A 14,367-nucleotide genomic window follows, 5' to 3' on the forward strand; every position below is an offset into this window, starting at 1 on the left:
TTCATTATTTTCAACACACATAAACTCAGTATTCATTAAATAATAATTAGTTTTTCTTTCCTTACAGACTTTGATAATCTTATTCTGCTCTCTGTTTCTATGAATTTTCCTATTCTGCAGACCTCATGTGAGTGAAACTATTTAACATTTGTTTATGTCTGGCTTATTTCACTTGTTTAGTTGCCAGGTTGTGTATGACTCTTTTGCAACCCCGTGGACTGTAGCCTGCCAGGCTCCTCTGTCCAGGAGATTTCCCAGGCAAGAATCCTGGAGAGGGTTGCCATTTCCTTCTCCAGGGGATCTTCCCAACCCAGGGAAGATCAAACCTATGTCGCCTACATTGGCAGACAGATTCTTTACCACTGACCCAACAGGGAAGCTCTTATTTCACTTAGTGTAATGTTTTCAGGGTTCATCTGTATTGTAGCATATGTCAAAGTTTTCCCTTTTTATAACTTAATAGTAGTGTATTGTACATATACGCTACAACTTGTTTATCCATTCATCTGTTGATGAACACACAGGGCCCACATTTGGCTGTTGTGAACATTACTGCAGTGAACATGATTGTATAGATATCTGTTCTAGTCTGTGCTTTCAATTATTTTGGATATATACCTATACTGATGAAAAATTAATCAATCAATCTGAGAAAGAAATGGAAACTTTCATTTGAGCCAAATTTGAGGATTATAATCCAGGAAATGCCTCTCAGGACACTATGAGAACTATTTTACCCGTTAGAACTCAAGGCACAGTTATGTGAGTCTTTTGAGTAGGGGAGTTGTACATTAAATGATGTGTTATTGACAGCTTACATAATCCAGATCTAAGCCCCAAGTGACCCCTTATAAAATCAAGAAGGAATTTTTTTTTTTTTTAATGTTTGACTGCATGTGGGCTTTCTCTAGTCATGAGGATCCAGGGCTGCTCTTCAGATGCAGAGTGTAGGCTTCTCATTGTGGTTGCTTCTCATTCATATTGTAGATGATGGGCTCTAGGGTTATGAGGGCTTCAGTAGTTAAGCATGGGCTCAATTGCCCTGTGGCATGTGGAAACTTCCTGGTGCAGGGATTGAGCCTGTGTCCCCTGCATTGGCAGGCAGATTCAGGAATGTAATTTTTAAGGAGCTATCTTATTGATTCTAGGAAAACATTGGTCTTTGTGATTAAGCAGGTGTATCTGCAGTGGGAGGTTCTGTCCGCACATAATGCAGATACACAATGCAGTCAGGGGAGAAAAGAGGCCAAAGGGCAGAGAAGATTTTGCTTAAATTTTTCTTCTCTTGCCATAAAATATGAATTTTATCTCACACTTAGGAGTATAGGAGTATACTTCTGAGTCAATATGGCAATTTGATGTTTAACTTTTAAAGAAATTGCCAACCTGTTTTCCATAGTGGCTACACCATTTTACAAGTGAAAACAAAAACATTAAAACATTTTTTCTAATTGATACATGCATTTCAAACTCAAAGTTTGCTTTCTTGTACTGATTGTTTACAATACTCCTAGAATCATGAAAATATGTTATTTGATTTGACCTCCTGTTCTCAAAGAGGATGGATAAAAGTACATATTTTAAAGTGTTAATAAGCTGATAGTTTATGATTTTATTGATAATAACATGGAGATAACTACAGGAATCCCAAAGTAGCTAAAGTAACTACATAAAATGCATATTTAGTAAACTATATGACGTATGGATAATGAATACACAAAATGGCATAAACATATCCAATGACTCAAAACAAATAGCAATCTGAATATTGGATGTGTCTTGAAAAAGATATTGTTGAAAGTCACAAAACTCCACGTAACTTTTGTTATATACAGGTTCAGTTCAGTTCAGTCGCTCAGTCATGTCAGACTCTTTGCGACCCCGTGAACCACAGTACGCCAGGCCTCCCTGTCCATCACCAACTCCTGGAGTCCACCCAAACTCGTGTCCATCGAGTCAATGATGCCATCCAACCTTCTCATCATCTATCGTCCCCTTCTCCTCCTGCCCTCAATCTTTCCCAGCATCAGGGTCTTTTCAAATGAGTCAGCTCTTCACATCAGGTGGCCAAAGTATTGGAGTTTCAGCTTCAGCATCAGTCCTTCCAATGAACACCCAGGACTGATCTCCTTCAGAATGGACTGGCTGGATCTCCTTGCAGTCCAAGGGACACTCAAGTGTCTTCTCCAACATCACAATTCAAAAGCATCAATTCTTTGGTGCTCAACTTTCTTTATAGTCTAACTCTCACATCCATACATGACTACTGGAAAAACCACAGCCTTGACTAGATGGACCTTTGTTGACAAAGTAATGTCTCAGCAACCTCTGTCTAGGTTGGTCATAACTTTCCTTCCAAGGAGTAAGCGTCTTTTAATTTCATGGTTTCAGTCACTATCTGCAGTGATTTTGGAGCCCAGAAAAATAAAGTCAGTCACTGTGTCCACTGTTTCCCCATCTATCTGCCATGAAGTGATGGGACCAGAAGCCATGATCTTACTTTTCTGAATGCTGAGCGTTAAGCCAACTTTTTCACTCTCCTCTTTCACTTTTGTCAAGAGGCTCTTTAGTTCTTCTTCACTTTCTGCCATGAGGGTGTTGTCATCTGCATATCTGAGGTTATTGATATTTTTTCTGGCAATCTTGATTCCAGCTTGTGTTTCATCCACCCTAGCGTTTCTCATGATGTACTCTGCATATAAGTTAAATAAGCAGGGTGACAATATACAGCCTTGATGTACTCCTTTTCCTCTTTGGAATCAGTCTGTTGTTCCATGTCCAGTTCTAACTGTTGCTTCCTGACCTGCATACAGGTTTCTCAAGAGGCAGGTCAGGTGGTCTGGTATTCCCACCTCTTTCAGAATTTTCCACAGTTTATTGTGATCCACACAGTCAAAGACTTTGACATAGTCAATAAAGCAGAAGAAAATGTTTTTCTGGAACTCTCTTGCTTTTTCAATGATCCAGCGGATGTTGGCAATTTGATCTCTGGTTCATCTGCCTTTTTAAAACCAACTTGTTATATAGGTTAGCAAATTTTAATAAACTGAGAAATGCACAGTGTTAAACATTCTGTAATTTTCTTCCAATTAGGTCAATTTATATATTTTCTTATACAAAATGAGTTATTATGTTCATTCTGATATAATAGAGCATAAGAAGACATTCAGTCTCATTAATTGTTGGTCTAATTAATTTTAGTTGCATTGTCATAGTTAAATGAGAAGTCAGAATATTTTAATTAAATGATAGTATCATGGGCTTTTTTTATGCTGCACTTTCTGACTTTAAAATATTCTAACATATTATTGAATGTAATTTTTTTAAATTAAAACATTAGTATATTGACTCTCCAAGAATAAATATTAAAATACTAAAAATGTACTGTCTAAATCATCAGTCCTATGCCACTGTCCTATGCCATTGAGATATAATAACAAAATTATCTTTTATATTATCCTCAGAGGTCAATATGAGCAAATTATTCACATATGCTTAAGAAGTTTGAATATTTTGAATTCAGAATGTCACAAGGACTAATTTACTGTAAAGTCTCCTCCTTCAATAAGTAGAAAGCACTTACACAGCTTAAAAAACATTTCCAACTGCTTAACTATCTCTAAAGACTGTAGATGGCTGTGTACTCAATAACTTACAGCTATAACCACTGGTGACTTTTGTTTCCAGACTTGAACTTGCCCTGATACTAAGCCCATCTTAGTCAGTAAGGAGGCTACTTCAGTAATCCTGGGCCCACCAACTAGAAGAGCCTGAATTAGTCTGCTATCAGTCTGGTATCTTAATCACTAAGGATGAGCCCTGGGTTTTCATGTACAGTCAAGGGGTTCCCTGATTCCCTAATCCTGACAAACTAGCTCCAGCAACTAATTGAATTTCTCCAAAAGCACTTCTGTGTTCCATAACGAGCTGACACTTTGCTCAACTTCCTAGTTGAAACCCTGTTTTGTTTGTAGTTGAAAAAAAATGGAAAGGTGCATAAGCTGTTATAAGTAGTATATGTAATTGTTTCAACCACATGGATCTAGTTCTTCTCAACTGACCCTTTTCTTGACTTTATAAACTTCAAAATGAAAGTAATACTTTCACATAAAGCCAAGGAGAAAGGACTTAGCTGATAATTATTGTATCCTGACTGTCACTGAGCCCAAGTTTGTACTGCTCACCACACAACAGGCCAATAAGTTGAAGGACATCAGGCTTCTTTTATACTAGAAGTGGAGGGCTGTGGCTGGTTGTCACAAACTTCTTGGGCTAGAATCCTTTGTTCTTGCATCTGTCCATGTAGGTCTGGTCACAATGTTTCTATAAATCTCCAACAAGACACATATTATTCTCTGTTCTGCAACTTTTTATTTCTATATGAATGGAAAAGTGTTATCCTTTTAAAGCTTAGAACCTTGAGAAGGGGGTATCCTATAGACAACATTCTTTCACAAAAGGTGTAGAGCCAGCATAACCAAGCACAGACAAGGCAGAATAAGGGTTAGAGCTAAAAAAATAGATTAAGCATGGAGTCAGGATTTTTTCTTCTCTGTGACATCGCCAGTAAGTATATCTCTTCAGAACAATGTCCAAAAGGGAGATTAATTATTTATGCCACTCTCTTCTATCCAGTCTTATCCAATGAGCAGCCTTATCTTCATTTTGCACCTTACCCTTTAGCATTCTCTGCACTACTCTTCCCACTGTGTTCTTGATACTGCTTTTATTTTACCCCCAAAGCTATCTTGCCTTCTTACTTCTGATTTAGTTTGGCCAGTGGGGTGTATCTGCAAGAGACTTGGGGTAGGAGACAGAATTCTGGATATTTCTCCCCCCAGAAATTTCCATGTTCTGGCATCATGTTTCTGGAGGTAGCTATATCCAAACAACCAATACTTACTAGGGCATGACTTCCCCATGTTTCCATCTGTTACCTCTAATGGGTCTAAGAATTAAAAGGGTGCCCAGTTTTCACAGTCACTAATTCCTGGATGCCTTAGCATCCTCTGTTGATTTCCCAATCTCTGAACATGGCTTTGTAAATCATTCCTTTATTAATTTGTCTTCAGAATCTAATCTCCTGTGCCCTGTGCTTCCTGTCAGAACTCTGGTCAATCTTCCAAAAGATCTTCCTTGAAGGGAAGAATTTGGACTTGAAATTCAAGTTAGTTCTCTAAGGTCTTTTATCTGTATCCAGGACACTTAGGATAGAAAACAAAAGGAATAGGTGGGAAAGTTTCAAATGTAATATCGAGATAACATTCAATGCGAAGGCATCAGACTGTGGTGGAGAGCACACAGAATACTTATTTTCACACTGTGCAAAGCCCAACCGACATGGAGAAAAAAAAACAGCACATTCACTGAATACATTTCACCTCCCTTCAATCCCAGTATGTCATGCTCTGAATTTGTTAGCTCTGACAGGTCTCAAATGTACAACTGTGCCAACCTCACTTGTCAGCATTTTTGAACTACCTGTAACCATAGCCCTTTCAAAAGCCCTTTTAATAAGAAACTCACAACTGTTCACTGTGTTTAAAAATTTGCTATTAATCCTGGCTAAAGTAGGTCTTGCATTGTAAGTAACATTAAATTTTACACCCCCTCATGACTTTATAATTTTAAACACTTGACAGATATTTAATGAGGATTTTGCCTCCCTCTCCCTGTAAAGCTCTTCTCAGTAATATGTGGTTATCTTATTCACCAGGTGTCTGCCCACACAATAAAAAGGAATACAAATGACTTTTCATTATGCTAGTAATTTGAATCATAATTCTGTTTCCCTTCCATTTACAGAAGCAGCATGGTAAAACGAAATCAGTGTCCTCTAGACAAAATATCACTACAATTGGAACTTAAAACATACTTTCATTTTCACTGTGTTAATAAATCACTTTATGGTTACCACTGCCTGATTCTTTTAAAGGAATTATTAAATGATGGGAAATAGTTTTGGTGATGTCATCATTACCTTACCTGTCACTGATACAGTAGTGTATAAACACTGTGTACAAGATCAATAAGGACCAAAAAGTGCACATGCATTTACAAGGAACATTCCCCAAGAAGGGGTATGTGTATGTATGTGACTGGCACAGGATATTTCACTGCAAATACTGTTGAGATCCTAGTGCAATTCACTTTGGTCAGTTCAGAGGGTAGTGAAATTTTTTAAAAAATAAAGAAAGCCTTCCAAGCTGAATCAGATAGTGGACCTAAATGGAAAGATGTAAAGACAGCTTTATGTTCCTCAGAGAGTCTTTCCAACTCTCCTCCCCCACACCCTGAATTGTTAGTCTGGTGACTGCACAGCATTCTACTAGCCCAGCCTCTCATAAACTGGAGTCAGAATCATGCGGGGACCCTTTACAAAGGAATGGGAATTTTATTCTAAGTGATGAAGGGCTATATCTTTAACCATTTCATTCCCTTTGGTTGTTCTGTGTTTCTCCCAGTACATGCAATTGAAGCAACTTTGCCTATGCCAGTCTGCAGTCACTTCCATGAAAGAATCCATGAAATCTTATGTGATTATGGCACACAGTCTGGTTCATCAAAGACCACAGAGGTCATCAAATTTCTTATCATCTTGAATGTTATGAAGATGAATTTGATAAACATTAATTTCAGATCAAATGAACTAGGTATTTCACTTAACAGTACTTTCTTAATACAGTCACATGAATAATGTCTATTAAGTCTTTGATGTACTGAAAATATCTAAAATAATGAGGATCCTTGAGTGGCTAATTAACACAGACTAGAATTATACATGACTCTTTTTCTTAGTAGATATAGTTTCTTGGTATTCCTGGATGATTTAGAGTCAGAAAAATACCTATTTGATCAAACATACTTTGAAATGTGACTAATCATGGGCAATGTCCCATGCCACAGGGAACAGCCTGACAACTTTCTGTGTAATCCTCTGAACCCACTGCTCCCCTAGCATGGTGCATAGAGAGCAAGAGGGAAGTGCCCCTGCTGCTGTCCCGCTCTGAGCCTCCTGTACGTAGAATTTTCCATAGTGAACACAACCACTGTCATGATTTGGAGCTGTCAGTTAATCTAAGGTGCACGTTTCAGTATTACGTTTTTCCTATCATGTTTCTTTCATCCAAGAGAAAGAGCAGACACCTCTTAAATAAATTAACTGAGGCATCAGAAGTACAAAAAGAATAACACCACAAAGTCATCCTGATTTTAGCAGAAAGTATAAAACTGTTGTACCTTCATCAGAGTTTCCCTAACTTAGTTTAACCATCAAGCTTCTGGATGACTACTGATATTCCCTAATACCTAACATTCTAGGATATACTCTTCTCTGTCTTTAAGTGCCTGTAATGGGCTTCCCAGGTGGTTCAGTGTTAAAGAATCTGCCTACCAATGCAGGAGGTGTGGGTTCAATCCCTGGTTTGGGGAGATCCCATGGAGAAGGAATTGGCAATCCTCTCCAGTGTTCTGGCCTGGAAAATCCCATGGACAGAGGGGCTTGGTGGGTTACAGCCCATGAGGTCCCAAAGAGTCAAATACAGAGTCTGACATGACTCAGCATGCATAGAAATGCAACTACAGTGCAGGCTTGCCTTGTCCTTTCTGCTCGTATTTTACTCCTGTATCACCTCTGATTTACTCATGTGATTTTCCACTAGACTAGGTGTTCCCTCAGGAAAAGGACCATGTCTTTTTTTTTAATTTATTTATTTTTGGCTGTGCTGGGTCTTTGTTGCTGCACACAGGCGTTTTCTAGTTGCGGTGAGCTGGGACTACTCTTCATTTCGGTGTGCGGGCTTCTCACTGTGGTGGTTTCTCTTGCAGAGCATAGGCTCTAGGCACAGGGGCTTCAGTAGTTGCAACTCACAGGCTCTGGGGCACAGGCTCCTGTGGTTGTGGTGGGTGGGCTTTAGTTGCCCGCAGCATGTGGAATCTTCCTGGACCAGGGATCGAACCTGTGTCCCCTGCCTTGGCAGGCGGATTCTTATCCACTGTACCACCAGGAAAGTCTAAGAGGACTGTGTCTTATCACTAGTGACTTTAAATAACAAAATGATGGATAAGATGGAACCTCAAGTAGTTGTCTTAGCAATGTATATTTAAACAAATTAAAAATGATATTTTTATTTCAAAAGAGAGTCTGGGTTGTAGCCTCCTCTGCCTGATTAAAATCTGGAGTCAAGTTAAAACAACCTCCTCTCCAAATGCTGCCCAGTAATAGAAACAAACACTACATGAATAATGCAAAGAAACTTGGAAAGGCGTATAATTTAACAAATCGGAAAAGGGGCAGAGAATTATGACGTGACTGGCCAGGTCCACAATGGCCCTTCCCATTGAGTCGGGCAGGGACAGGATGCAGGCAGGTAACAGTAGATGTGAGCTGGGGAACGAGGGCAGGGCAGCGGTAATACTAGCTCCTGTCCTGCAGCAGCGACCCTTGAACTTGCTCCTCCCAGCTTATTTCTTGGTCTGTCATGGAGCATGACTCTCTGACTGACCAAAAGTATGATTATTTGCTACAAATTTTAAAATATAGAAAGACGTGAGTTACGCATTATTTTTGTCTACCTGACTGCCTCTGGTTTGTTCAGATAGCTGTTAGGGATTATTACTGGTTTGGAAAACCAATTGTTTCACACTTGAAAGTGCATCAGACTCAATAAGCTTGTTAAAACACAAGTGGGCCTTAAAACCAGAGTTTCTGACTCAATAAGTCTGATTTGGGACCTGACAAGTCCATTTATAACCAGGTTCTGGGTAATGCTAATTCCATGGATGTGGGAACTAGGCTTTGAGAACCACTTGTCTAAACCTCTCAGTATAATCTATTTCCATTGGTCTAGCCAAGGATTTGCAGAATAACTCTGATGGAGTCACTCACTGAACATTTATTGTGTGCATATTACGTGTCAGACACTGCCCTGTGCACTGTGCCCACCAGTCAGTGAAGCAAAGGTCCTTGCTCTGTGATCTTATGATAAGAGAAACAGACAATGAATAATAAACATAAGAAATAAAATTTTAAAATAATGGAAAAAAGAAGAAGTAGAACCAGGTACTTTTACTTGGCTCAAGGATAATGGAGGAGCAGGTGATGCAGTTTGTGGAACTGAACGTAGTGATAAGTATCCATCATACTGAGAGACCAAGATAGGCTTGAAGGGGAGGAGGAAATTTGACAAGAGGTTATCTGGGGAGGAGCATGCCAGGCAGAGGGAATGGCTAAGAGTAAAGGCCCTGCTATGGAATGAATGTTTGTGTGCCCCCAAAATGCATGTGTTGAAGCTCTCCCTCCCAATGTGGTGGTCTTTGGAAGAAGAGCTTTTGGAAGGTCACTGGGCTTAGACAAGGTCAGGAGAGTGAAGCCCCCATGATAGGATTAATATCCTTATACTAAGAAGGTGAAGAGGCTGGAACACTATCTCTCTCACCATGTGAAGACCCAGGAAGAAGGTGGTTGCCTGCTGGAAGACAGCCCTCACCAGGGCTCAACCATATTGACACCTTGATCTTGGAATTTTCAGCCTCCAGAATTTGGAAAGTAAGCGTTTGTTGTTTAAGCCACCATGTCTATGACAACTTGTTATAACAGCCTGAAAAGACTAGGTAGGATAAACCCTTAGGCTGGAGTATGCCTGGTATGTAAGAGGAACAACAAAGAGGGGGTGTGGTAGAATAAAGGCAAGGAGCATACAATGCTAGGGCTCTTAATCTCTTCAGCAAAGTGAGTAAAGTGTGCCCCACTGTATGCTTAAGGCTTCCTGAGCGGTGCAGTGGTAAAGACTCTGCCTGCCAATGCAGAAGACACAAGAGATGCAGGTTCGATCCCTGGGTCTGGAAGATCCCCGGGAGAAGGAAATGGCAACCCACTCCAGTATTCTTGCCTGGAGAATCCCATGGATAGAGGAGCCTGGTGGGCTACGGCCCACGGGGTCGCAAAGAGTCGGACACAACTGAGTGACTAAACACACACATATATGCTAAACTTCCCATCAAATAGACAGCTACATTTACAAGGCTCTATGAACCAAATGCAGGATTTCTACACAGCAGCTGTTGAGGAGCAGTGGCTGGGAGTCAGAGACCAAAGTACACATAATGATTCTGCCATTAATTACACAGCTGATATTAGGAAAATTACTTCAGCTCTCTGGAATCCACTTTGCTCAATTATAAAATGAAAGAGTTGGACTGCATCATCTTACAAGTTCCCTTCTAGTTCCAACATGCTCTTTCACCCCTAACAATGCTGTTAGGGCTGTAGTATAGTTATTACAGCAGCAAAATTACAAATGTACTATTAAAGAGAAATTTCCTGGTGGTCCAGTGGCTAAGACTCATGCTTCCAGTCCTGGGGACCCAGGTTTGATTCTTGGTCAGGGAGCTAGATCCTACATGATGCAACTAAAGATCCCACAAGCCACAACTTAAAAAAATTAAAAAATTCCTGTATGACACAATGATGAACAAAGATTTTGCATGTTGCAACTAAGACCCAGCACAGCCAATTAAATAAAAATAAATATTGAAAAAATAGCAGCTAACCATTAAAAACAAAAGTGTATAGAAAAAGAGTATACCATTACAATTCCACAGAATCAACTGCACAGGCTCTAGCCTGACTGTGTGTGTCAAGGATGGGAAAGGCCAGAGGCTGATGGATCACAACTGTGAGAGATATAGTCACATGGTCAAGAAGACTTCAGGTCAAATTTAAAAGCGAAGTCAGAAATAAGACAAGGCATCCCAGAGAATATTGTCAATGGTAACAAAATTACAAATTGTACTGAAATGTGATAATGAATATTGATTCTGAGTTAGATTCAAGTCCCAATTGCACCTATAGATCTTAGTCAATACCACCATATTTTAAATAGGTTATACAAAGAATTCCCCAGCTGTTAACTCTCAATTCCATATATAATATATATGTATTTATGTCCATTATTAGCCGCCTTTTTCTGAGCCATATATCAAGTAATAGTTGGGGTGCCCTATTACCCTTACTGTATAATCCTTCAAGTTAGGAAATCATAATTGATGTGACATAACCCTCTAATCCTTACATAGCTTTCACATTTCACTAACTATGCAAGTCAAATCTCCTATTTTATTAGTTCAGAATTCCATTCAGGAGTACATATTTCATTAATTTGTTATTGTTTCTTTTGCTTTCTCCTAAGTGGAAGACTTCTTCTCTTGTCTGTGTTCTTGAGCCTCACAGCTTTAAAAAATGTAGATCAAGGAACTTCCCTGATGGTCCAGTGGCTAAGACTCTGAGCTGCCAGTGTAAGAGGCACAGGTTTGATTCCTGGTCAGAACACTAGATCCCATATGACACATGGCGTGGTCAATTTAAAAAAAATAATATACAAAAACAAACAAACAAAAAACCAAAATAAAAAATGTTGACCTTAAATATTGTCGAATGACCCTGAATTTGGATCCACCTGAGGTTTCCTCATTACTGGACTCAAGATACGCTTTCACAGTAGAGAAACTACAGAAATCATGCACTTTTCTCCATCCTTCACATGAGGGGCCCACAATGTTGATGCTGCATACCAGTGGGGATGTTGACCTTTAACACCTGGTTCTTTTAACCAGGTTTCCCCACATAATCACCTTCCTTTCCTACCTTTTGTAACTGATATATTCAATTTATGGAGACATAATCCAGGATTATATTAATATCCTATTTCCCACCAAATCACCACCCATCAGTTTGGTTTCCATTGAACAATTCTCTTCTGAATCAATTACCACAATAATAGTAGGCCTGCAGTTTCTTTGCAGTCTATTGTTTTTTTCTACATTTATTATTAACATTCTACTATACAGAAAAGCTTTTCATTTTCCCCAATTATTTTCTGATTCATTCATTTTAATTCATTTAGCTATATCAGTACAGACATCAGTTCAGTTCAGTCACCTAGTCATGTCCAACTCTTTGCTACCCCATGAACTGCAGGACACCAGGCTTCCCTGACCATCACTAACTCCTGGAGCTTGCTCAAACTTATGTCCATCAAGTAGGTGATGCCATCCAACCATCTCATCCTATCTCATCCCCTTTTCCTCCTGTCTTCAATCTTTCCCAGCATCAGGGTCTTTTCCAATGAATCAGACATATTTATATAATAGACATATATGTTTATATATTCATATAATAGACATATAAGTATAGACATATTTATATTTTTATTCAGTGGGGTGTATTCCTTTCCTACCATTATCTATTTTGAGACTCCAATTTTCCTAAATTTAGCCAGTGAGAATCCTGAGAGTGATATTGTGGCACATTCCTATCATTCTTTGAACATTTATTTACTTTCTGTCACAGTAAGATGTTCTAAGTAAAGTTGGAATTTCAATGCCTTAGTCCAGAATCAACAGGTTTTCCAATCTTGGTTCTTTCAGTGTAGGTTTTGTATTTGGAAACTAAAGACCGGGTGTTTATTATGTTCATTGCTATCCAAGTTTCAATGCTCCTAGGCCTTCTTGGTGGACAGAGCCAGACAGTATATATACACACATATATATACACACACACACACACACACACACATATATACATGTACATGCATACATACATATACAACCATACACACACACACACACACACACACACACATCTCTAACTAATTCAGTATCTCTTGACAAAGATCTAGTTCCATACATAGACATATTTTTAGGCCAGGAGTGATATGTATGTCCAATTTTAATCCATCACCTCATGATTCTTTTTAAGCCTTAATTTACTTTTAACAGTAGTAAACTTAGCTCTCATCATTCTTAACATATTGACTTGTGGGATCACTTTATGAATCTGCTTGAGCTGAGCAGACTCCCTATGCAGATGATATGCAGATGATAATACTCTAATGGTAGAAAGTGAAGAGGAACTAAAGAACCTCTTGATGAAAAAGACGGTGAAAGAGGAGAGTGAAAAAGCTGCTTTAAAACTCAATATCCAAAAAACTAAGCTCATAGTAACTGGTCCCATCACTTCATGGCAAATAGATAGGAAAAAGTAGAAACAGGGACAGATTTTATTTTCTTGGGCTCCAAAATCACTGCGGATGGTGACTGCAGCCATGAAATTAAAAGACACTTGCTCTTTGGAAGAAAAGTTATGGAAAACCTAGACAGCAACATAACTTTTCCATACAGTCAGTTCAGTTCAGTTCAGTCACTCAGTTGTGTCTGACTCTTTGTGATCCATGAACCGCAACACTCCAGGCCTCCCTGTCCATCACCAACACCTGGAGTCTACCCAAACCCATGTCTATTGAACTGGTAATGCCATCCAACCATCTCATCCTCTGTCGTCCCCTTCTCCTCCTGCCCTCAATCTCTCCCAGCATCAGGGTCTTTTCCAATGAGTCAGCTCTTTGCATGAGGTGGCCAAAGTATTGGAGTTTCAGCTTCAGCATCAGTCCTTCCAATGAACACCCAGGACTGATCTCCTTTAGGATGGACTGGTTGGATCTCCTTGCAGTCCAAGGGACTCTCAAGAGTCTTCTCCAACACCACAGTTCAAAAGCATCAATTCTTCAGCACTCAGCTTTCTTTATAGTCCAACTGTCATATCCATACATGACTACTGGAAAAACCATAGCCTTGACTAGATGGACCTTTTTGACAAAGTAATGTCTCTGCTTTTTAATATGCTATCTAGGTTGGTCATAACTTTCCTCCCAAGGAGTAAGCGTCTTTTAATTTCATGACTGCAATCACCATCTGCAGTGATTTTGGAGCCCAGAAAAATAAAGTCAGCCACTGTTTCCACTGTTTCTCCATCTATTTGCCATGAAGTGATGGGACGAGATGCCATGATCTTTGTTTTCTGAATGTTGAGCTTTAAGCCAACCTTTTCACTCTCCTCTTTCACTTTCATCAAGAGGCTCTTCAGTTCTTCTTCACTTTCTGCCATGAGGGTGGTGTCATTGGCATATCTGAGGTTATTCATATTTCTCCTGGCAATCTTGATTCCAGCTTGTGCTTCTTCCAGCCCAGGGTTTCTCATGATGTACTCTGCATATAAGTTAAATAAGAGGGTGACAATATACAGCCTTGACATACTCCTTTTCCTATTTGGAACCAGTCTGTTGCTCCATGTCCAATTCTAAACTGTTGCTTGTTGGGGCACTAAGATCCCTTATGCCGCTTGGGGCAGAAGAAAAAAAAAATAGCCCAGTTTAGACTCACTTTCCTGTGTGACCATAGAACTTCCATTAGCAAGAAACTCTCTCACTTCTATCTCCATGAAATAATTTGCTATTACTGTACACTCAGTTTTTCTCTGGTTTCCCATCTTCAGAGCAGTGATTTGGATAAGAATAAATAAAACCAGGCCCT

The sequence above is a fragment of the Odocoileus virginianus genome, chromosome 7 (genome assembly GCF_023699985.2).
Source record: "Odocoileus virginianus isolate 20LAN1187 ecotype Illinois chromosome 7, Ovbor_1.2, whole genome shotgun sequence".
Lineage (NCBI taxonomy): Eukaryota > Metazoa > Chordata > Mammalia > Artiodactyla > Cervidae > Odocoileus > Odocoileus virginianus.